The sequence below is a fragment of the Triticum urartu genome, chromosome 3A (assembly GCF_056163025.1).
Source record: "Triticum urartu cultivar PI428250 chromosome 3A, HENAU_Tu73, whole genome shotgun sequence".
Taxonomy (NCBI): domain Eukaryota; kingdom Viridiplantae; phylum Streptophyta; class Magnoliopsida; order Poales; family Poaceae; genus Triticum; species Triticum urartu.
Window position 1 is genome coordinate 232,270,481 of NC_141875.1, and position 23,496 is coordinate 232,293,976.

Consider the following 23,496-nt stretch of genomic DNA (forward strand, 5'->3'; position numbering starts at 1 on the left):
GAATTTTAGATGAGTTTTCGATTTACTAGAATTTTAAAACCATGTATCTCAATGTTAGCGGGCGAGCGACGATGGCAAAGGACTTTGACATTCATTCCCATTTCTTGCATGGGACCTAACGTTGCAACCAAGGACACACATTTGATTTTCCAACCCATTTATATGCACTGGAGCATGTGCATGTAGTTCAGATATTAATTATGCACATGAATGCATAGAAAATTCAGTTAATGTATAAAAATGTGCAAGCGAACCCCGAAAAATCCCAAAAATTGACACAACACTCCTATTGTTTTATGTTGACATGAGAAAAAATTGAAAGTAAGACGAGACAATAGATATCATTTCATCCCCCAAGGTGGCACATTCCCTACAGAAACCATCAGGCTTGTTGTTAGAGAAGCTCTAGTTTGCGAGAAGCTTATACCCAAACCTACCCCAAATGGGACAATATTTTTACCACGGCATGTCGATGCCATTCCATGATATCATGTCAAGTTTTATGAATTTCAAACGAGTTTTCGATTTACTAGAATTTTAAAACCAGGTATCCCAATGTTAGCGGCCGAGCGAAAGTGTCAAGGTGTTTTACATTCATTCTCATTTCTTGCAAGTGACCTAAGCTCGCAACCAAGGAAAAATAATTGATTTTGTAACCTGTTTTTATGGACGAGAGCATGTGCATGTAGTTCAGTTTTGAATTATGCACATAAATGCCTAGAAACCTCAGTTAATGTATAAAAATGTCCAAATGATCCACGAAAAAATCCAAAAAATAACACGACACTCCTGTTGTTCTATGTTGACACCAGGAAAAAATTGAAAGGAATAAGAGGCAACAAATATTGTTTTGTCCACAAAGGTGACACGTTTCCCTAACAGAACCACGAGGCTTCTTGTGAGAAGCTCTGGTTTGTGAGAAGCTTATACCATAACCTAGCCAAAATGGGACAATATTTTTTACCCCAGCATGTTGATGCCATTCCATGATAGCATGCCAAGGTTCATGAATTTCAAACGGCTTTTGGATTTACTAGAATTACAAAAGCAAGCACCTCAACGTTTGCCGGAGAGCCACGGTGTCGTGGTGTTTGAAATTCATCCCCATTTCTTTGCATGGGACATAAGCATCAACCCATGGACACATATATCATTTTACAAACCATTTTGGTGCACCGGATCATGTACATGCAGTTTAATTTGAATTGTGCACCTGAAATTGCTAGAAAACCAATTTAATGTATAAAAATGTCCAAACGAACCCTGAATAATTCCAATTTTTTGACGACACACCTATGGTTGCATGTTCACTGCAGATAAAATTTCTAGCAATTCAAACACCATCCTTTGCAGCTGTGACCCCATTATGTAATTCAAATCAAAACGAAAAATCAAGTAGATCGCACACAGTTTATTATCACCAACCATGTGAGATGAAGCACAAAATATATTAGAGCACGGTCAGGGTATAGTACGCATACGACTTACACGAGAAGGTGCGTCGGCTACAGTCCACAGCTGGCGTGCCAAGCACACTAGCTCACTCCCCAAATATCATTCCACTCATCGCCGGTGAAAGATGGGGACGTGGACCCGCATCGTGAGGGCAACTTCGACGGCCCACTTCGGCGAGAGCACGGCTGCAGCCGCCAAGCGTGTGCTAACAAGCTTCGTGAGCGCGGCTGCAATCTGCAATCGGGTGGCCAAGGCAGCCCAAACGGCCGTTATTGCTTCTCAGGTGGCGGCAGCAACATCTGCCTCAGGGATAGCAACTGTCGAGAGCAGCACAGCAGCTGTCCATTCGTAGTGGCGTCCTTACCCCGATGGAGGCCGCCCATGACCATGTCGATGCCACCCATGCCCAGCTCGTGCCGTTCACCGCACAAATAAAACGAAGCTTCTCTGACAACGATCGACAACCCACGGCCGAAGAGTTGGCAATCGCCGAGAGCATTCGAGCAGTCGTCCATTCCTCCGCCGCATACCTTGCCACGACGGAGCCCGTCCGGCCCCATATCGCAGCCGCCCACGCCCAGCTTGTGGCGGCCTTTTCCAAAGATATGGCGGACACGAATGGCGAGATGCTTGCCGAGTATGGTGTGATGGATTCCATGGAGCCCCTTCCCTAGGAGACCGTCGGGCGCGAGCTGGACATGGAGGAGGCGGCAGAGATCGACGAGCACTAGTCATAGTAGTACTCTTTGTTTTTTTAATTAAGAGCGCCAGTCTTTAATTTGTTAGAGTAATTTTTAGGTCAGCTAGCTCTATTTAATTGCTGAACTTGCTCGATTAAAAAGTATGGGTGTGTTGCAGTCTCCTTTGTGTACCCAAATTATGCAATGACGTGGATGACCACTGTAAACAGGGAAATTCAAACCAAAATTGTTGACATTCAAACTCATCACACACGGGTTAAGCTACCTGAATCGTTTGTGATGTTCACATATCGTACACAATTCTGAATAAGCGACCGTGTCTGATGACACTTTGCGCGCTAGTTTTTTTGCTAAACCGATTCAAAATTTTCGGCTTCCACGGAAATATCTACCTCCCCGCCCCTCCCCCTTACCAAAAGCCACATTTCCCATGTTTATGCCTTCCTTTCCAAGTTGAAACCTTCACTCCTTGCTTGCAGTGCCGCCTCCTTGCTGGCGACTCTCCTTCACGCTGCTTGGCCTCGTCTATCCAGGCAGGTAATCCACACCCGACCCCCATCCTCCTCCTCCTTCCACATCCCACATGCCCCGACCGCCAGTGCGACACCTTCCACCCAAATCACCGACTCCTCCACAAAATAAGCGCCGCCCTAAGACATGGTGCACGCAGTACAGCCAGGAGCTCAAGGAGCATTCGGTAGCGGAGAAGCAAATCACGGCCGCCGGCGCGGATGAGGTCGCGATGGCCGCCATTCGTGCCGACCCCCACATCTTGGAGGAGCACCTTGCCGTTGAGGCCACCGTCAAGGCCTTGCACGCCGACGCCAAGACGTGGTTGGCTGCTTTAAACGACAATTCATGGCGTTTTCTCGAGGCCACCCTCGGTGCCTTCGACGAAGACTATGAGGTGTTTTCTCAGGGTGCACCTGCTTACCTAAACTCGAGAGCCAACAGGTTGGTGCCCGGAGCAATTCAGGCAACTCACCACTACGACGAGGGCACCCACGATGTGGAGGCCTCGCCCTCTTCCATGTCCAAGGAGCCAATCATCATCTATATCTCCGATGAGGAGGAGTAGCTTGTCTTATTAGCTGCCTATAAGGACCCATGTTCAGTTTGCTAGCTACTGCCTTTCCTTAACAAATTCTAGTGAATTGTGCTATCTAGTTTTACCATGCAATCTATTGCTCTAGTGTATATGTTATATATGTCGTGCAATGTGGTGCTCACTTATTAACCGTTTGGTTAATTAGTTGTCATGTTATGTTAACTGTTTGGTTCAATTATGCAAATGTGATGTTCAGTTCTTCATGGTGCAATTTTGTATTGTCTTCCATGTGAGAAATAAATCGAATTTTTATTTAAAAAATACATGAGAAACAAATACAATTTCTATATTTCCAAGTTGTCAAGTATGCTTGGTTTGGTTAACTGTCTCATCTTCTAGTATGTTATACATTGTGCAATGTGGTGCTCAATTAACATTTGGTTCATTTCTTGTCGTGTTTAGTTAACTGTTTGGTTCAATTCTGCAATGCGATGTTCAATTGTTGTGGGTGCATTCTGTTATTGTATACCATGTGAGAAATAAATTAAATTTGGTTGTACTAAATACATGAGAAACAAATACAATTGCTATATTTTCAAGTTGTTAAGCATGCTTGGTTTGGTTAACTGTCCGATCTTCTATTAGGAGTATGTTATATTGTGAAATGTGGTGCTCAGTTAGTGTTTGGTTCATTTGTTGTGGTGTTTAGTTAACTGTTTGGTTCAATTCTGCAATGTGATGTCCAATTGTCGTGGGTAGAATTTTGTATTGTTGTGCATGAGGAATAAATCAATTTGGCAGCACTTAATACATGAGAAACATATACAATTGCTATATTTCCTTGTTCTTAATCATGCTTGGTTTGGATAAATGGGTTTTCCATGTGGCTTGAATTAATCTGATGAATCTGCAATATGCTTATTTTTCATCAACATATTTTACTAATAGCATGCAAACCCTCACTTAACCTGATCACTAACTACCTTATATGCTTTGCAGGGAAACAATGGGAAGAACTGAGGTTTACAATCAAGGTTTGCACATGCATGGTCCTTTGTCTAATAGCACATTATTGTGCAATTGCAGGAACCATTCTAATATTTAGGTTTTTAACAATTTGGTCTTGCACATGTAGGTCCTGCTATCAGAGGTTTTGACCCACTGTTCGACCCTTTTTGCATATGTGGAAATGAGTTGTCCATGAATATCAGTCAAGTCAAGAAACTCAGAAAGATTGTTAGGATAAAGAAATTAGCAACAAAAAACAAAAAGATCTTTGTCTGCACAATGAAGAAGACATCAGTTCACTACAGGATGGTAGTAACTATTATACCTTGCCTTTTTTCCTTTGCCCCATTTCCAATATAGAGATGATATTTATGCACATCCTTGTTTTCAGGCCTTTCCAAAGCAGTTTACTGATGATTACCTCTCAAACCACCTGTATGGTCAGGAGGCAAGGAAGGTATTCATACAACACCCACGGTTCAATATTGAAGTGTTCCTGAAGAGGACAAAGGATGGACGGTCAATCATCCATATGCACTGGCCTAAAGTTGCAAAGACCTTCAACATCAATGAAGGCTCAATATTCGCTTTCCGCTTCAATAGTTTTCCAGATGAGATACATATGTCTATGTACCGTCTATGATGCTAATTTTGAAAGGTTATAGATGTTGCATGTGAAAGGTGCTGGTGCAGTTGTGTAATGGGGTAGCTGAGTGCTGAAGCTATATGATGTTGTACTCTGATGTATTTCAATTATGAAATCCTGCTTCCTTAATATGAAAATGAAATATATTGTGTGCTTAATATGAAATGTAAATTAGATTAATAAATGGATTATTGAAAGTGCAACTATCCTTGGGTGGTTTTGGTAATTCCTAACAACATATAGCTCATTGAACTAATGCTATTTCAAGATGATCATTTTAGAAAGTTCAATGATTGGCATGGCATGGATTAGGAATGTGGACCCCTCAAGATGCTAAGGACACATATTGGCTCAACCTCAAGACTCTACATTTTCATTTTAGTGATCCAAGATCACATTGAGTCCATAGGAAAAGCCAATACTATTAAAAGCGGATGAGGTGTTGCTTGATGGCTTGCTTCCTCAAAATGCTTAGTGATATGCTCCAAAAGCCCTCAACCACTTTCTCATATGCACATATGTTCCAAACCAAAAGTCATAGTCGGCCCCACCAATTCTGTCTATCCGGCGCCACCGAGTTCATTTGACATAGCCATTGCCAGAAACCCTAGTCACTTCGGTCTCACCGATAGGGATCTCGGTCTCACCAAGATGGGATTGCAAAATCTCTATTTCCCTTCATAACATTTCGGTCCAATCGAGATCAGCGATCGGTCCCACCGAGTTCGCAATGCAAACTCTCTCTTTCCCTTTCGTAACGTTTCGGTCTTAACGAAATGAGCAATTCGTTCCCACTAAGTTTGCCTAGCCAACTCTCTGTTTGCCTATTACAGAAATTGGTCCTACCGAGTTTATTTGATCGGTCTCACCGAGATTAAGTTATGCCCTAACCCTAATGAAATCGGTCCCACCGAGTTGACATGTCAATCCCACCGAAAACCATAACGTTCACATTTTGAACTAAATTGGTCTGACCGAGTTTCATGACTCGGTCCCACCGAGTTTGGTGAATTGTGTGTAACGGTTAGATTTTGTGTGGAAGCTATATATACCCCTCCACCCACTCTTCATTCATGAAGAGAGCCATAAGAACGTGCCTACACTTCCATCATACATTTTCTGAGAAAGAGCCACCTACTCATGTGTTGAGACCAAGATATTACATTCCAACCATAAGAATCTTGATCTCTAGCCTTTCCCAAGTTTCTTTCCACTCAAATCATCTTTCCACCAAATCAAAATCTGTGAGAGAGAGTTGAGTGTTGGGGAGACTATAATTTGAAGCACAACAGCAAGGTGTTCATCATCAACACACCATCTGTTACCTTTTGGAGAGTGGTGTCTCCTAGATTGGTTAGGTGTCACTTGGGAGCCTCCGACAAGATTGTGGAGTTGAACCAAGGAGTTTGTAAGGGCAAGGAGATCGCCTACTTCGTGAAGATCTACCCTAGTGAGGCAAGTCCTTTGTGGGCTATGGCCATGGTGGGATAGACAAGGTTGCTTCTTCGTGGACCCTTCGTGGGTGGAGCCCTCCGTGGACTCGCGCAGCCATTACCCTTCGTGGGTTGAAGTCTCCATCAACATGGATGTACGATAGCACCACCTATCGGAACCACGCCAACAATCTCCATGTCTACATTGCGTTTGCTCCCTCCAAACTCCTCCCTTTACCTTCATGTGGAATGTTTTACATTCCGCTGCTATACTCTTTATACTTGCATGTGTAGGTTTGATTACTTAACTTTCTCTAAGTTGCTAAAATCTACCAAGACTTAAAATTGGGAAAAGGATAGATTTTTTATTTGGTCAAGTAGTCTAATCACCCCCCTCTAGACGTACTTTCGATCCTACAAGTGGTATCAGAGCTTTGGTCTCCATTTGCCTTGATTTCCATAGCTTTGGGTGATCATAGCCTTGGTTTCACAACCTAGGAGAGGATGGCGTCTAGCGAGGGAAATTACCACCGTAGAGGTCCTTACTTTGATGGTACTAATTTTGCTAGTTGGAAGCATAAGATGAAAATGCATATTCTTGGACATAACCCCGCCATTTGGGCTATTGTGTGTATTGGCTTGCAAGGTGTATTATTTGATGGGAGAGAACCGAACCGTGAAGCTAGCGCAAAAGAGTTGAAGATGCTACAATACAGTGCTCAAGCTTGCGATATCCTCTTCAATGGATTGTGCCCCAAAGAATTCAACAAAATCAACCGTCTTGAGAATGCGAGGAAATTTGGGATACTTTGATTGATATGCACGAAGGTACCGACTCCATCAAGGAATCCAAATTAGAGGTGCTTCAAAGTCAACTTGACAAGTTCAAAATGAAGGATGGTGAAGGTGTTGTTGAAATGTACTCTAGGCTTGCTCTCATCACAAACGAGATTGCCGGCTTAGGAACTGAAGAGATGACCGATAGATTCATCATCAAGAAGATCCTGAGAGCCTTGGATAGAAAATATGATACCATGTGCACATTGATCCAAATGATGCCCAATTACAAAGATCTCAAGCCAACGGAAGTCATTGGAAGAATTGTTGCTCATGAGATGTCACTCAAGGATAAAGAAGAGCTTCACAACAAGTCAAGTGGTGCTTACAAAGCCTCATGTGACGCTCCTACATCATCTAGTGATAAACAAACCTTCAACAAGGAATTGAGCTTAATGGTGAAGAATTTCAACAAGTTCTACAAGAGTAGAAGCAAAGAAAGAAGTTCCAAGTCAAGGTCCTACAATGACAAAAAATCTTCGAGTCGTGAGCGTAATTGCTATAATTCTGGAAGACCCGGACACTACTCAAATGAGTGTACGCCCCCCTACAAAAGAAGAGAAGATTCTCCCAAAAGGAGAAGTAGAAGAGAAGATTCACCTCCAAGAGATAGAAGGAGTAGAGATGATCGTTATGAACGAAGAACCTCTCGCGGAAGCAAGGATTTGGAAAAGAAGGACAAGTCATCTAGGAGCTATACAAAACGAAGACATCAAGCTCATGTTGGTGAATGGGTATCCGGTTCTGACTCCAACAATCACTCCGAGAGAAGTTATCGCTCTGACTCCGAATATACTCCAGATGAAGGTGTTGCCGGTCTAGCACTTGTGTCAACCAACTCCTACGACATATCTGACTCACCAAATGAAGGAATCGGAAGATGCTTCATGGCTAAAGGCCCAAAGGTATCACACCCCGAGTTTGTTGATTTTAGTAGTGATGAAGATGATTTGATAGGTGATGATGATTTACTTGTTGACAACTCTAGTGATGAAGACTATAATGAAATTGCTATTAATCATGCTAATCAAGATAAAATGAATGATGATGATAAGAATGATATTAAGCGTCTAACTAAAGTACTAAATACTCTTAAGTTAGCTCATGAAACTACCTTGGAAAATCATCGAGATCTTTTAAAGACTCGTGAGAAGCTACGCTTCGAAAAGCTCAACCTTGAGCAAGAGCATGGGTTCTTAAAAGAAATCAATGATGATCTTCGCAAGAAAAATTCTTCTTACATTGCCAAGCGTTTACTCTTGTCTACTTACATGCCACAAGTAAAGTCTAGCAACATGAACAAGAAAGATTCTTCCACTAGCAGTAACAATAATCATGTTAAATCCAATATTGTTGCTTCTAGTAGTTCTCTTGATTCCACTAATGATTCTCTTAGCCAAGTTACACTTGAGCAAGAAAATAGCTTATTTAAGGGAATTATAGAGAAAGGTGTTTACAAGAGCCTTCCCGGAAGTAAGCAATTTGAGGAAATTGTACGCAAGCAAGGAAGGCACCGGAAGAATCAAGGTGTTGGTTTTGAACGAAAGTTCAATGCCAATGTAGTTGAGTGGGAAGAAGATCAATAACCCAAGACGAAGTTTGTTCCTCAACAAGAGAAGTATGACCCTACTTCTTTCAAGGGGACACAAGCTCAAGATCTTCCACCACAAGACCACAAGCAAAAAGGGAAGGACAAGCTTCAAGAGGAGATTGATGCATTTGAAGAAGCTCCCAAGGCCTTGGTCATGTGGGTTCCCAAGACTACATCAAGTTCTACTTCATCAAGTACGACTACAACTCCAAGGATTACCATCAAGTTAATGTGGGTCCCGAAGAAGAAGAACTACAGAGTTCTTGTGGGTGACTCTGCCAACATACTTCACTCATATCATCTTGGCGAGGACAAGTTTAAACAACTTCCACAACTTTCACTTGTTCAAGGAGTCACAAACCCTCTTGTTGGTAAGACAAGGGATAAGGTAACCTAATGCTTTCATGGACATCATCTTGTGTGAACATCACCCTATGTCTATGGATATCCTTGTTTGTTCCTTGTGGGACTAACCCGTGTAGGTATTGAAAGTGCAACTCACTCCAATGGATTGCTCCGAATGATCTACATCAACACTAAGCATCCACATCTTCAACAACTACATGAATTCATCATCGACAAAACCCAAGGTTAGTTCATCCCTCTTAGGGGGGATATCACATCTAGGGGGAGCTTTACTCTAAGAATTGAGCTAAAGCAACTCTAATGGTGTGAACACAACAATGCTTTATGTAAAAGTGGTAACCCCACTTGTGCTTAAACGATGAGTATGACCTACGATCAAATGTTCTCATTTGACTCCTCAGTCAATATACTCATATATAGCTGACCTAGTCATCGCCAATTGCTTGATAGATGCTAGAGTGTTTGTGCATGCTTTGTCACATATTTCATTTGCCATTTTATTGTGTGAGCATGGTGATTGCATATTTTACTCATTCGAGGACATCCATTTGTTGTTTTGATTGTTTGGCGCTTTTTCTTTTGCCAAGTGAATGGATAAGAATGCCTAAGAACCTCCTCTAGCTATCTATGGTTTTCTCATCTCAAACTCTGTTCATGCTACATCACAAACTTTGATCAAGTCAGATTCGAACACTCTGTGTGAGGAGCACTCGGAGTCCCTGATTCGTCATAGACTTAAACTTCCAAAACCTCTATGTGCATTTCGGTACAACCAATTCATCATTTTCGGTCTGACCGAGTTCACTGAGTTGATCTAGGTTTTAATCTTGGTGCAACCGATTAGAACTTTCGGTCAAACCAAGTTGCAGTAACCGCTGGCGATTCTGCATCTCGGTGCCACCGAGTTGTTCCACACGGTCACACCGACAGTGTCAGGATATATATACCGATGGATTGAATATTGGAAACTTCTCCAAAACCCTTCGTCCCGCGCGTGTCCTGCTCTGCCGCCTCGGGTCTCCGGATCGTATTCTCGTCGCCAGTGACCTCCCGCCGCTGGCTTCCATCACCGTCAACGGATTTCAACACCACCGTTGCCGCCGTAGCGAGCTCATAGTCGAACTAGGGTATGAGTTCGACCCCTTGTGCATTCTTTTTACCTCCAATTCTAAGCACAAGGTCAATGCCATGTTTCTTGCCACATTTGAGATCATCCTATCCAGCAGAACATCCCATAGATTAGATTTGATTCGAAAATTTAGGGTTAGGTTTCCGCCGAACTCATCTCGGATCGACCGAATTGTGGAAATCGGTCTCACCGATTTGGCCCAGGCCATTGCACTTGCACTTCTTGGTCTGACCGAAAGTTGCAAATCGGTGTGACCAAGTTCAACTCTCTGTGAAACCCTAGCAATCTCGGAGTCACCGAACAGTGTCTTGGTCCGACCGATTTCACTAGTTTAGACTCCAAAAGTTGCTTCGGTGTCACCGAGTTTGAAAAATCGGTAGCTCCGAAATGCTTTCTATGGAAAACTAAAACTAAGTTTTTGATTCATTTGTTTTGCAAAACCTCTGCACTTTGTGATGCTCATCCACTCTTCCTCATCTATATCTATTCACCGGGTCAACAGTCAGTTTGCTTTGCCAGTATGTATGACCAGAGTGATAGCCAAAACAAGTCAGAAGAGTAGATGAACCTGAGCGAGGGCACTAGTCCCTCTAGCAGCTATGATGAGGGCATCAGGAGCACTCCAAGCAATCTGCCCAAGGCAGCTACAAGGACAAGAAAGAAGAGAAACTCAGACTGGGAGGATGAGGACTATGTTGCTGCTGAGGAGGAAGTTAGCTCCAAGAAAAGAGTTGTTAAAAATGAGTTTGGCTCAATTGCATCCACCAAGCCTGGTATGCACAAGAAGGCCCCTGCAAAGAGGGTGCCAACCTTAAAGGCTAGGGCCTCAACTGTTGAAAATTCCAAGTCAAATGCTGAAGAGGCTGCTGTAGAGGGTAAGAAAAGTAAAGAGAGGGTCAAGAAGACCACTGCCAGAGTCATTGGTAGATCCTCTATGATGAGGGATCCAGCTGAAGATGAAGAAGAGGAAGAGGATGCTGCACTAGCATCAAAGACTCAAAAGCTGATGGGGGATGCCATCAAGTCTGGGGCTGGCCCTTCAAAGCCCAAGACTGCCCCAAAGCCTCTGTTCAAGCTTCAAAGACTTCAAAGCCCAAGAGAAGCACAAGAAATATTCCAGCTGCTGAGAAGAACAAGGCCCCAGTGCCTGAGATTTATGAAGAAGATGTTGAAGCCCAAGTACTTAGGAAGCTCAAACCAAAAATCCAGATCATGATGACAGCCATCCAGTGGCAGAAGATATGAACATCAAGAAGGATGCAGGTCTCAAACTTTGGAGACAGTCTGATCCATATGCTACAAAGAGAAGGACTGTTGCAGAATATAGGTTCCATACCAAAGAGCAGCAGGATTTCTATGAGACCATATTGCTTGACAAGAAGCACATTGTCTGTGATATGAAGTGGATGGATTGGAAATATATTGACAGCAATGAAGATCATTTTCCAGGAGTGCATGAAAGTTTCAGATCTTGCAGAGTGGACAAGTTTGTAGGTCATAAGCTTACCAAATGGAATGATGAGCTCATTATGCAATTCTATTATATAGCTCATTTCTATCTAGATGGAATAATAGTTTGGATGTCTGAGGGTACAAGGTACCAATCTACTGTTGATGAGTGGGGCAAATTGATCAATGCCCCTGAAGAGCATGAAGATGACTTGGATTTCTATGCCAAGAAGAAGAAAGAACACAACTCTATGGCCAACATGTACAAGGAGATTCCAAACAAAGCATTGGAAACTCATAAGCTTGGGTCTGTTCACTATTTGTTGTCTGGTTTGGCCACAATCAATACCATTCTGAGGCATACTTTGTTGCCAAAATCTGGAGATCACAAGATGATCAGAGGCCATTCAATTAACTTGCTGTAACTTTTTGATGTGCCCCAAAAGTTTAAAGTCATGAGCCTAATTGTGGAAACAATCAAGAGGACAGGTGCAGATCAAAAGAGATCTTGTGGGTATGCTCCACATATTCAGGTGCTCATCAACTCCAAGAAGGGCACAGACACATATCTTTTGGACAAGGGGCATCTACCTTTGAGACCAAACTTTGAGGACAACACTGTTGTCATGAATGAAGAAGATCCCACTTCTGTGCAGGCACAAGAAAAGAAAGAGAAGGCAAAGGCTCAAAAAGTTGCAAAGATGCCAAGTGTTGATGATGTAGGGTAGAACCCTAGTGGCTCGATCTTTCACGAAAGGAGCGAATCCTGCGAAGAACACGAGGAGGTAAACGAGGGGAAAATCATGAGGGGAACACAAGAGAACACTCAAACCAACAAGTATGATCACACATGTGCTAGATCCTCGAAACACAAAGAGAGATACAAGATCCAAAGTCAACAACGGACGATACAAGAGGTAACCGGTTCTTCTCCGTGAGGAGGTCTTGAATCCACAAGGGGATCTTCCCGTGAGGGGTCTTGAATCCAAGGTGGATCTTCTCCGTAGAGGGTCCGCGGTCTCTCTCGTGGAGTAGATCCAATATGGATGAGCGAAGCTCTATCTCTCAAATGAGCTATCACAACGCTAACCCTAAAACGTAGGTGGAGGGGGGTATATATAGTCTAAGGGGCGAAGGGGTACATGGGCCATGGCCCAGATGCGCTGCATGCAGGCAGGGGGCCAGATGTCCAGGCGTCGGGCCGGATGTCCGGGCCTTCCCGAGACGCCGGTTATCCGGGAACTGGGGCCAGATGTTCGGGCTGGTAGGGTCCAACCTTGTTGCTCTCTGGAATGGCGGGGTCTGGATTTCCGGGCTGGAGGCTGGATGTCCAGGGGCTCGGGACGTGCCGGATGTCCGGGCCCTATAGACTTGGCCGCTGGCTCCTTGCTGCTAGTGACATGTCCAGGGGCCGGATGTCCGGGCCCTAGAAGCTGTCTCCCTCTTCTTCCGTCGTCGCCTCCATGCTTCCCTCGCGGATGGTGTAGTTGTTCCTTGGCGCTTGCACTCCTCCTCGTCATCCGTAGTGTTCCGACAATACCTATGCATGCACACGAGAGGGGTGTCAAGTAGTATACCATCCTCGAAGGGGTCAAGTGAGCACGTGTAAAGGAGATGATTCACCTTTATGTATGTGAAGTAGATGTCGCACGTGTCACTTGCCAAACGGACTCTTGACATGGTGATGTCTATAGGATGCTCCACATCATCTCCCCTCCCTTGGGAAAGATCCGACCTTGGATCGAAATCCAAATCACCATGGGAAAGAGATGGCGTCACCGTGTAGGAGTGGTCGATCACCAAGTTCTCGTCATCTTGAAGCTCGAAATGGGCACTCTCCAATGTTGCACCATCTTGGGATTCCTTCAAAAGTAGCAAAGACAACAAACACTTGGAAAAACAAATGTGGTTAGCATTAGTGCAAAACCAAGCATTCAAGAGGTGATTCACCAAACAAGTGTTGTCATCATGCAAAGCATATGGTGTGACAAAGGATTGTGACATGAGATGTAAGCATATCAATCGAGCACAATTAAAGAAATCATGGGGACAATCATGTGAATGTGAGGTAGTGATGCACATATGTGTGACAACAGAAGAAGCATCTACCTCAAGTTCATTGCAAGCATGGGCAAATTGCTCAATGAAAGGTCTATGGTAGGCATAAGAAGCATTCGCAACACCAAAGAAGGTGAGATGTCTAAACACATGGATCAAGTGCAAGACAATCCAAGCAATACGTGCATAGGGTGTAGTGAAGATAGTGTGACACTCAACACAAAAGAAAGAGCAATTGTTCATCATGTGTGAGGCAATCAAGGCAAGCATGTAGCAATCAATAAGACATGGCATATGTGAAGAAATGATATTGTTGCAACCAAGCATGTGATAGGAGCAAATAATCCAAGAATTGGATGCAACACACAAGGCATATATATCATGATGCATGGAAGTGTGAAAATGACAAGTGGAAGCAAGATCTCTAACATGTGCGCAAGCAAGGGGTCCAAGATGACAAATAAGTCGCATGGTGCAAGCAACACAAGTAGTATGATCCACAATATGCATGCTCATGGTTTGGGGGTTCTCAAAAGAGAAGGATATCACCTTGAAAGCATGTTCTTGTGTGTCCTTCACAATGTTGAAGTGGTATGAAAGGTGTTGTAGAAGCGAGTCATTGTCGAATGTATGCAGCTTGCTCTCAAGAGCTCGAATTGTCAACTCACGTGAAGCGGAAGTCGACACAAAGTCCAAGTATCCTACACATGCACACAAGAAAGCAAAGAATGTATGCGCATGGTAGATAAACACATCATCCATCATGATGGTTCTCTTCTCTTGCACATAACCATTAGAAGCACAAGTGCGTGAAGAATATGATGCAACAATGGCAATATTCATGGCACTAGGTATATGGTGCAAAGAGGTAAGACAAGCATGCTTCACAAGAGAAATGACAAAATCTCCAAATATATGCGAGAATGCTATGGGGGCAAACTAATTATCAAGACTAAAGGCATAATTGCACTCAATACATGGCAAATCATCTAGCATGAGAGAGGCAACATATGGAGATATATGACGGCAAGCAATAACAACCATGTCATAAGCATGTAGATGGTTGTCATCAACCGCATGAAGTGAGCAAGTATGAATCATCGGTGATGCAACAAGGCAAGCAATCATAAGAATCAAGTCGTGCAAGCTAGTAGTGCGAAGATGCAACATACTAGAGGAAATCATGGCAATGATGTCATGTGAGTAAATAATAGGTATAGGCAATGCACATGACATATCGCAAGCACAAACACAAAGCAATATCATAGTATCATCATAGGCATGGGGCACAAAGCAAACATGGCAATAATAAGTGATATCTCCACCAAGCTTGCAAATACACATAGAAGTACTAGAATCAATCATCATGTGTAATGCAAAGCATGGGTCACGAGTGCATGGCAAAGGCATAGTAATGAACATATCGTGCATAGTGAACATGGCAAGATGGGCAAAGGATATATAATGGACAATAACCCATAGCCAAGTGAGGCTCATGTAGAAGAAATGCGCGAAGTCTTTGCGTGAAGAGAGCGGTGGGAAAGACACTCCATGGGATCCCAAGTCATCGTTGCTCTCTAGAGCTCGTTTTGTCAACTCGTGGGATTGCGAGGTTGACAAGAATTCGTGGGTACCTACACAAAAGAGACACAAACGAAAGAGATTGTGTGTGTGGTAAATGTACACATGTGATGTTGACAAGAATTCATGATGTGTATGTGCACGTGTGAGTTAGCACAAGATAAGCGTTGCTCAAAGAAATTTGATGCATGGTATAAGAACATGTCATCCATCATGAAAGAATAGTTATTGTGTATAACATGATGGGGATGCAAATTGAGCATACAAATATATGGCACATCAATATCATGTGTATTCATGGGGAGCATATTGTGCACATAAGTATGACGATCATGCAATGGATGGGGGTGATCAAAATGTCCTAAAATGTTTGAGGAAACTATGGGGGTCTCCCTCATGAGCAATATTGGAAACATCATATGGAGAAAATGGGCAACACCCAAAACAATGCATATCTGAAGCTAGGTGGTCATGGCATGGCATATGAGATAAATAATGCAAAGGAAGCATATCAATATCATCACAAGAAAAACAAATGCCAATAACTATGGGCTTGTCATCTATGCCATAAGTGCAAATTGGGTTAATCTTAATGGCATATGCATAGTCACTATGAAGAGATTGCAAATATGACATGTGGTTGATCTCATGCATAGCATATGACAAGTCAAGTCGATTGGCAAACATGATGTGACCGAGAGAATTAGCACAAGAAATCCTATGTAACATGGCATCACAACTAATAGACTCCACATGGCAATCATCATACTCATCATAAATGGGTAAATCATCGCATGGGGAAGTCACACTAGCATGAAGCATGGAAATAGGTTGATCAACGTCATGCAAGCAATCAACGTTAAGAATGTCCACTAGTGGGACTAGAGCATCACCTTCACCTATGTTACCTTTGTCATTCCACTCATGTGGTGTAGGTGAGGTGGGAAAGACCAAATGGTGGTCATCTTCATCTTGATTGAACCATGTGGGGGGTGCATCACATTCCACCATGGCCATCGTCTTGTCCAAGGGTAGGACAAAGTCGTCGAGAATTGGCGCGTCATCATAGATGGTACCTAGCACCAAATGAGAAGACACAATAGAGGTAGAGGTCAATTCGTTAGTGTTGAAAGTGGCCTCACATGACCTATTAACTATCTCACTCTATCTATGTGGTGGTTCACTCACTCCCACAAAATAGGTGCACTCAATCTCACGTATGGTGGAGTCACTCATCTCATTCAAGTGGTGGGGGTTGTGGCTCTCCTCACATGGGAATTGGGGTAACACATCATATATGTGTCTAGTGGTGAAGTCACTCTCACTCTCAATATGGTGGCAAAAGTCACTCAAGTCATCATACGTCGCCATGGTCGAAGGGAAAATCCCATGCTCAACCATCTCGTCATCGTCGCCGTGGATGAAGGCCGAAGATGGCACATCATCACTCTCGCCTCCAAAGATGGAAACATCATCCTTGCTCGCCACCTTGTCACTCGCCTCCAAAGCTTGGTCCTTGCGGTTCTTCGTAGTCGTACTTGTCGCCGCACCATCTTGAAAAAGAGTCGAAGTAGACTCAGCATCATCAATGCCACAAAGATGGATGGCGGTGAAGTCGGACTTGGGAGCATCGTCTTGGAGCTCGTCGGGCTTGGACATCTTGGTGGTACTAGCCTCATGCTCGTTCTCATGGAGCTTGGTCATCGTGAAGTGAGCTTGGGGTGGAGAAGCTTTGGCCTTCATGAGTTCTTGTTCCGCCTTGAGAGCACCAATGTAGTTGTCGTTGAGGGACTTGTATTTCTCGAGGAAGATTGTCTTGGAGATGTCGTTGTGTAATCCCATCATGAAGTGGAACTTCATCAAAATGGGGTCGTCCACGCCGGCTCGTCGCAAGGCTTTCTTCATCTCCTTGAAGTACTCATCGGTGGACTTGGATCCCTGGATGGTGTTCTCCAATTGGCGTTGAAGTTGTTCCGTGTAGGTTGGGGGTACGAACTCTCGCCGCAAAGCTCTCTTCGTCTTGGGCCAACTCATGTCGTAGGTCTCCGGACGTGTGTGAAGCCACCATGTGGACGCGTAGTCGTGGAAGTTCCTTGTGGCGCACTTCACTTGATCTTCCGGAGGAACTTGATGTAGCTTGAGGTAGTCGTCCATCAAACGCTCCCACTCGAGATACTCCTCGGGTTCTAGAGTCCCATAAAAAGGAATTGCAAGGTCGATGTCGAGGTCATAGTAGCTCGTGGAATACGCGGACTTGAGCTTGGGGAGCTTCTCTTGAAGTGCTTGTGGGCGAAGATGTCGTATGTCCATAGGCAAAGATGCCTTGAAGTCGCTTGGCGAAGATGCCAAGGGAGATGGTGAAGTCGTTGAGAGGTTGTTGGTGTTGAGCTCTTGACCTTCACGTCTTTGTGGGTGACGGTGTCGATGCCGATGTGATCTTGCCGAAGATGGTAGCTCGGAGGCATGTGCTCTTGAGCGTCTTCTCGATGATGAGGAAGATCGCTTGTACGACTTGATGAGGGCTTTGATCTCCTCCATTTGAGCTTGCATCTTGGCGTCGTTGGAGTTTTTCGTGGCATCGAACTCGTCGTCGTTGTTGTAGACCGAAGATGAAATTCCTTGCCTATCCATCACTCCAAGATAAAATGTGAGTGGTAGAAAGAGAAGAACGAATACCAAATGTACCTTGACCGAAGTTGAAAGTGGATCAATGATCACTCCAATGTGGATAAGGAAATAGCACAATTGGTACCAATTCTTGTCGGTTTCTCACACCTACACAAATAAGGCTTATGGTGGAGCTCGGTGAGGATAGTGGCACAAAAATTTGATGTAAAATGTTAGCAAGAGTCAATAATGTTGAAAGAGATTCACAAATTCGCAAGTGTAACAAGTAGACCAATAGCAATGAATGGCACACGGAAACACACACAAGGATAGATAAATGGGATCGTGCAACCAAGGAATGAGCACAAAATGTGGAATCCACGGAAAACGCTTGTGTTGCACAACTCAAGAGAGACGCTACCACGATTGCTCTATAAGCGGATACGACACTTGTGCACAACCTATAAGATGCAAAATGTATCGACTTTCTATCCCAAGTATGCTATATATGAATGATGTTCTGGTGGTATGATCCAAGATGATCGGATATGACAATCTTATATGCAATGTGGTATGATGCTATGGCACTTGCTTACAAGCTTCTTTGCTCTCTTTTTTTGCTTAAAAGCTTTTTTTGTATATGGCCACTTTGCGAAATTCACAAACCAAGATAGAAATTGTGTATAAGCGGGAACAAACTTGAGGCACACGAGATGATATGATACCAATATGATATGGTATGTATGCAATGTATGGTGTAGATCACTAATGTGCACAAGTAACGTTGTCGGCAATACTCAAATGGCTAGTCTCGATAGGCAAGTAACGCAAAATGGGCTAGGGGTTAACAATGCAATGGCAAGGGAATATACAATGGAGGGATACCACGATACCAAGTTGATATGGAGGTTACCGTCCTTGGTGATGATGACTGGCGGTGATCTTGATGGAGATGCCAAGATGATGGAGACTCATCCCTAAGTAGCCGAAACACCTTAGGAAACGGAAAAACCGCGAACTCAAAATCTCAAACGTCAAATGTCAAAATGGTGGTAGCAGGATGTGGTGGTGGCGGAAGCTCAATGTAATTGCGGAATGGCAATGATGGGTTGCAGAGTACGCAATGCGGAAATGGAGGGTAAGGTGGTGTACTATACACGGTGTAGGAGTTGGAAGCACGGTCCCTAAGTAACCGAAACACCTTAGGAGACACAACTCACAACACAAACAAAATTGGGTTAAGTCGGGGTGGCGGGAGTGTATGGTTGGTAAGCCTATGCGGAAGTGGTGGTGGTGGTTGATGAAGAAGCAACCATCCCTAAGTATCCTAGACACCTTAGGAGACTCAAATCACTCCTCAAGCAACCACTAATGTGATGGGGAACAAAATTGGTTAGGTTGCGGAAGTCGGTGGTGGTTATGCGGAGGTTGTGGTGGAAGCCCTAGGCAAAGATGCCAAAGGTCCAAAAATTTGATGGGGTCAAATGGTGATGGTAGTATTTTTTTGGGAAGGGGGATGTTAAGAGCTTTTCAACGAGCTAAAGAACATCAAAAACGGACTCCGGATGAATTAGTTATGGACAAAACGGTGAAATGGGAAAGGCTGAAATGCCAGGGGCCGGACATCCGGGCTTGGGGGCCGGATATCCGGGGGCTGATGTCCAGAACCGTGCGGAATTTGTGCTCCAGGAGCCGGATGTCCGGCTTGGGGCCCGGATGTCTGGCCCGACGATTCCAGATCTCGTTTGGGGCGGAAATTTTCGAATTGGGGGTGGAAATTGATGATTCCAAGGGCAAAATTTGATGGATTTTGTGGATGGAACGTGGGGAAAAGTGGGGATATGCTAGATCCACTCGAAACCAAGCAAATCCATGGATCAAATCCAACAAAACTTCATCTCACCAACAAATCACAAAAAACTTTGGGGGCTATTTTTGGTGGGGATTTTCGAAATTGGGGAAGAACACAACAAAATTAGGCTAGAAAACAGAACGGGGAGGCTCTGAAATCGTGATCAACCTGGCTCTGATACCAAGATGATGTAGGGTAGAACTCTAGTGGCCCGATATTTCACGAAACGAGCGGATCCTGCGAAGAACGCGAAGAACACGAGGAGGAAAACGAGGGGAAAATCATGAGGGGAACACAAGAGAACACTCAAACCAACAAGTATGATCACACATGTGCTAGATCCTCAAAACACAAAGAGAGATACAAGATCCAAAGTCAACAACGGACGATACAAGAGGTAACCGATTCTTCTCCATGAGGAGGTCTTGAATCCACAAGGGGATCTTCCCGTGAGGGGTCTTGAATCCAAGGTGGATCTTCTCCGTAGAGGGGCCGCGGTCTCTCTCGTGGAGTAGATCCGATATGGATGAGCGAAGCTCTATCTCTCAAATGAGCGATCACAACGCTAACCCTAAGACGTAGGTGGAGGGGGGAGTATATATAGTCTAAGGGGCGAAGGGGTACATGGGCCACGGCCCAGATGCGCTGCACGCACGCAGGGAGGCGGATGTCCGGGCCTTCCCGAGACGCCGGATGTCTGGGCGCTGGGGCCAGATGTCCGGGCTGGCAGGGTCCAACCTTGTTGCTCTCTAGAATGGCGGGGTCCGGATTTCCGGGCTGGTGGCCGGATGTCCGGGGGCTCGGGACGCGCCGGATGTCCGGCCCTGTAGACTTGGCCGCTGGCTCCTTGCTGCTGGTGACACGTCCAGGGGCCGGATATCCGGGCCAGGGCCGGATGTCCGGGTCCTGGAAGCTGTCTCCCTCTTCTTCCGTCGTCGCTTCCATGCTTCCCTCGCGGATGGTGTAGTTGTTCCTTGGCACTTGCACTCCTCCTCGTCATCCTAGTGTTCCGACAATACCTATGCATGCACACTAGAGGGGTGTCAAGTAGTATACCATCCTCGAAGGGGTCAAGTGAGCATGTGTAAAGGAGATGATTCACCTTTATGTATGTGAAGTAGATGTCGCATGTGTCACTTTCCAAATGGACTCTTGACATGGTGATGTCCATAGGATGCTCCACATCAGTTGAGGAGGCATCTCAAGTGTTTCTGAAAAGCAAACAAGATCAACTTGGATATCTGATTCAAGCAACCTTGGGGATAGAGAAGGGCTTGGCCACCCTGACTAAAAACCAAGAAAGCATGGAAAGGATCATTGACACCAAGTTCTATGATCTTGATATTAAAGTGATAGAGATGCAGATAGCTATTGAGCAGCTCCAGGAAGAAGCTGGGGAGAGGAAAGGGCAGGCTACCACAGATGCCTTTCAGAGAGTGCCCAGAGGTCAGAGGTCTGCTACAGTGCCCATGGCTGACACAAGGGCAACTTCATCAGCACCAGAAACCACAGCTTCAGTGCCACCTCCAGTTGCCAGTCTACCAGCTCCAACAACTTCTACAGATGCTTTCGTCCTTGGAGTCCTCTCAACACCACCTCCCGAAGATCAAGCCTAGAGAGATGCATAGCACTATGCATTTTTCAAACTTTTTGGTAACTTATTGCTAAAGGGGGAGAAATGTATAGATCATAGGCTTCGAAAGAGTGTGTTTTTTATTCTTTTGTCTCTCTTGCTATTTGGTTGATACATTTGTTGTAAATATGCCCTAGAGGCAATAATAAATTGATTATTATTATATTTCCTTGTTCATGATAATCGTTTATTATCCATGCTAGAATTGTATTGATAGGAAACTCAGATACATGTGTGGATACATAGACAACACCATGTCCCTAGTAAGCCTCTAGTTGACTGGCTCGTTGATCAATAGATGGTTAAGGTTTCCTGACCATGGACATTGGATGTCGTTGATAACGGGATCACATCATTAGGAGATTGATGTGATGGACAAGACCCAATCCTAAGCCTAGCACAAAGATCGTGTAGTTCGTATGCTAAAGCTTTTCTAATGTCAAGTATCATTTCCTTAGACCATGAGATTGTGCAACTCCTGGATACCGTAGGAATACTTTGGGTGTGCCAAACGTCACAACGTAACTGGGTGGCTATAAAGGTACACTACAGGTATCTCCGAAAGTGTCTGTTGGGTTGGCATGAATCGAGATTGGGATTTGTCACTCCGTGTGACGGAGAGGTATCTCTAGGCCCACTCGGTAGGACATCATCATAATGTGCACAATGTGATCAAGGAGTTGATCACGGCATGATGTGTTACGGAACGAGTATAGAGACTTGCCGGTAACGAGATCGAACAAGGTATCGGGATACCGACGATCGAATCTCGGGCAAGTATCGTACCGCTAGACAAAAGGAATTGTATACGGGATTGATCGAATCCTCGACATCGTGGTTCATCCGATGAGATCATCGTGGAACATGTAGGAACCAACATGGGTATCCAGATCCCGCTGTTGGTAATTGACCGGAGAACGTCTCGGTCATGTCTGCATGGTTCCCGAACCCGTAGGGTCTACACACTTAAGGTTCGATGATGCTAGGGTTATAAGGAATAGATATACGTGGTTACCGAATGTTGTTCGGAGTCCCGGATGAGATTCTGGACGTCACAAGGAGTTCCGGAATGGTCCGAAGGTAAAGATTTATATATGGGAAGTCCTGTTTTGGTCACCGGAAAAGTTTCGGGTTTTATCGGTAGTGTACCGGGACCACCGGAGGGGTCCGGGGGTCCACCAGGTGGGGCCACCAGCCCCGGAGGGCTTCATGGGCCAAGTGTGGGAGGGTAACAGCCCCAGGTGGGTTGGTGCGCCCCCCCCCACCAAGGCCCAAGGCGCCTCCAAGAGGGAAGGGGGCAAACCCTAGGGCAGATGGGCCCTAAGGCCCACCCCAGGTGCGCCTCCCCCTCTCCCCCTTGTGGCCGCCACCCAGATGGGATCTGGGGGCTGCCGCCACCCCTAGGGAGGGAACCCTAGGTGGGGGCGAAGCCCCTCCCCTTCCCCTATATATACTTGAGGTATTGGAGGCTGCAAGACACACGAGTTCCTCTCCTTCTTGGCGCAGCCCTACCCCTCTCCCTCCTCGTCTCTTGCGGTGCTTGGCGAAGCCCTGCTGGAGTACCACGCTCCTCCACCACCACCACGCCGTTGTGCTGCTGCTGGATGGAGTCTTCCTCAACCCCTCCCTCTCTCCTTGCTGGATCAAGGCATGGGAGACGTCATCGGGCTGTACGTGTGTTGAACGCGGAGGTGTCGTCCGTTCGGCACTAGGATCTCCGGTGATTTGGATCACGACGAGTACGACTCCTTCAACCCCGTTCTCTTGAACGCTTCCGCTTAGCGATCTACAAGGGTATGTAGATGCACTCTCCTTCCCCTCGTTGCTGGTTTCTCCATAGATAGATCTTGGTGACACGTAGGAAAATTTTGAATTTCTGCTACGTTCCCCAACAGTGGCATCAGAGCTAGGTCTATTGCGTAGATTCTATGCACGAGTAGAACACAAAGTAGTTGTGGGCGTTGATTTTGTTCAATATGCTTACCGTTACTAGTCCAATCTTGTTTCGACGGTATTGTGGGATGAAGCGGCCCGGACCGACCTTACACGTACTCTTACGTGAGACTGGTTCCACCGACTGACATGCACTAGTTGCATAAGGT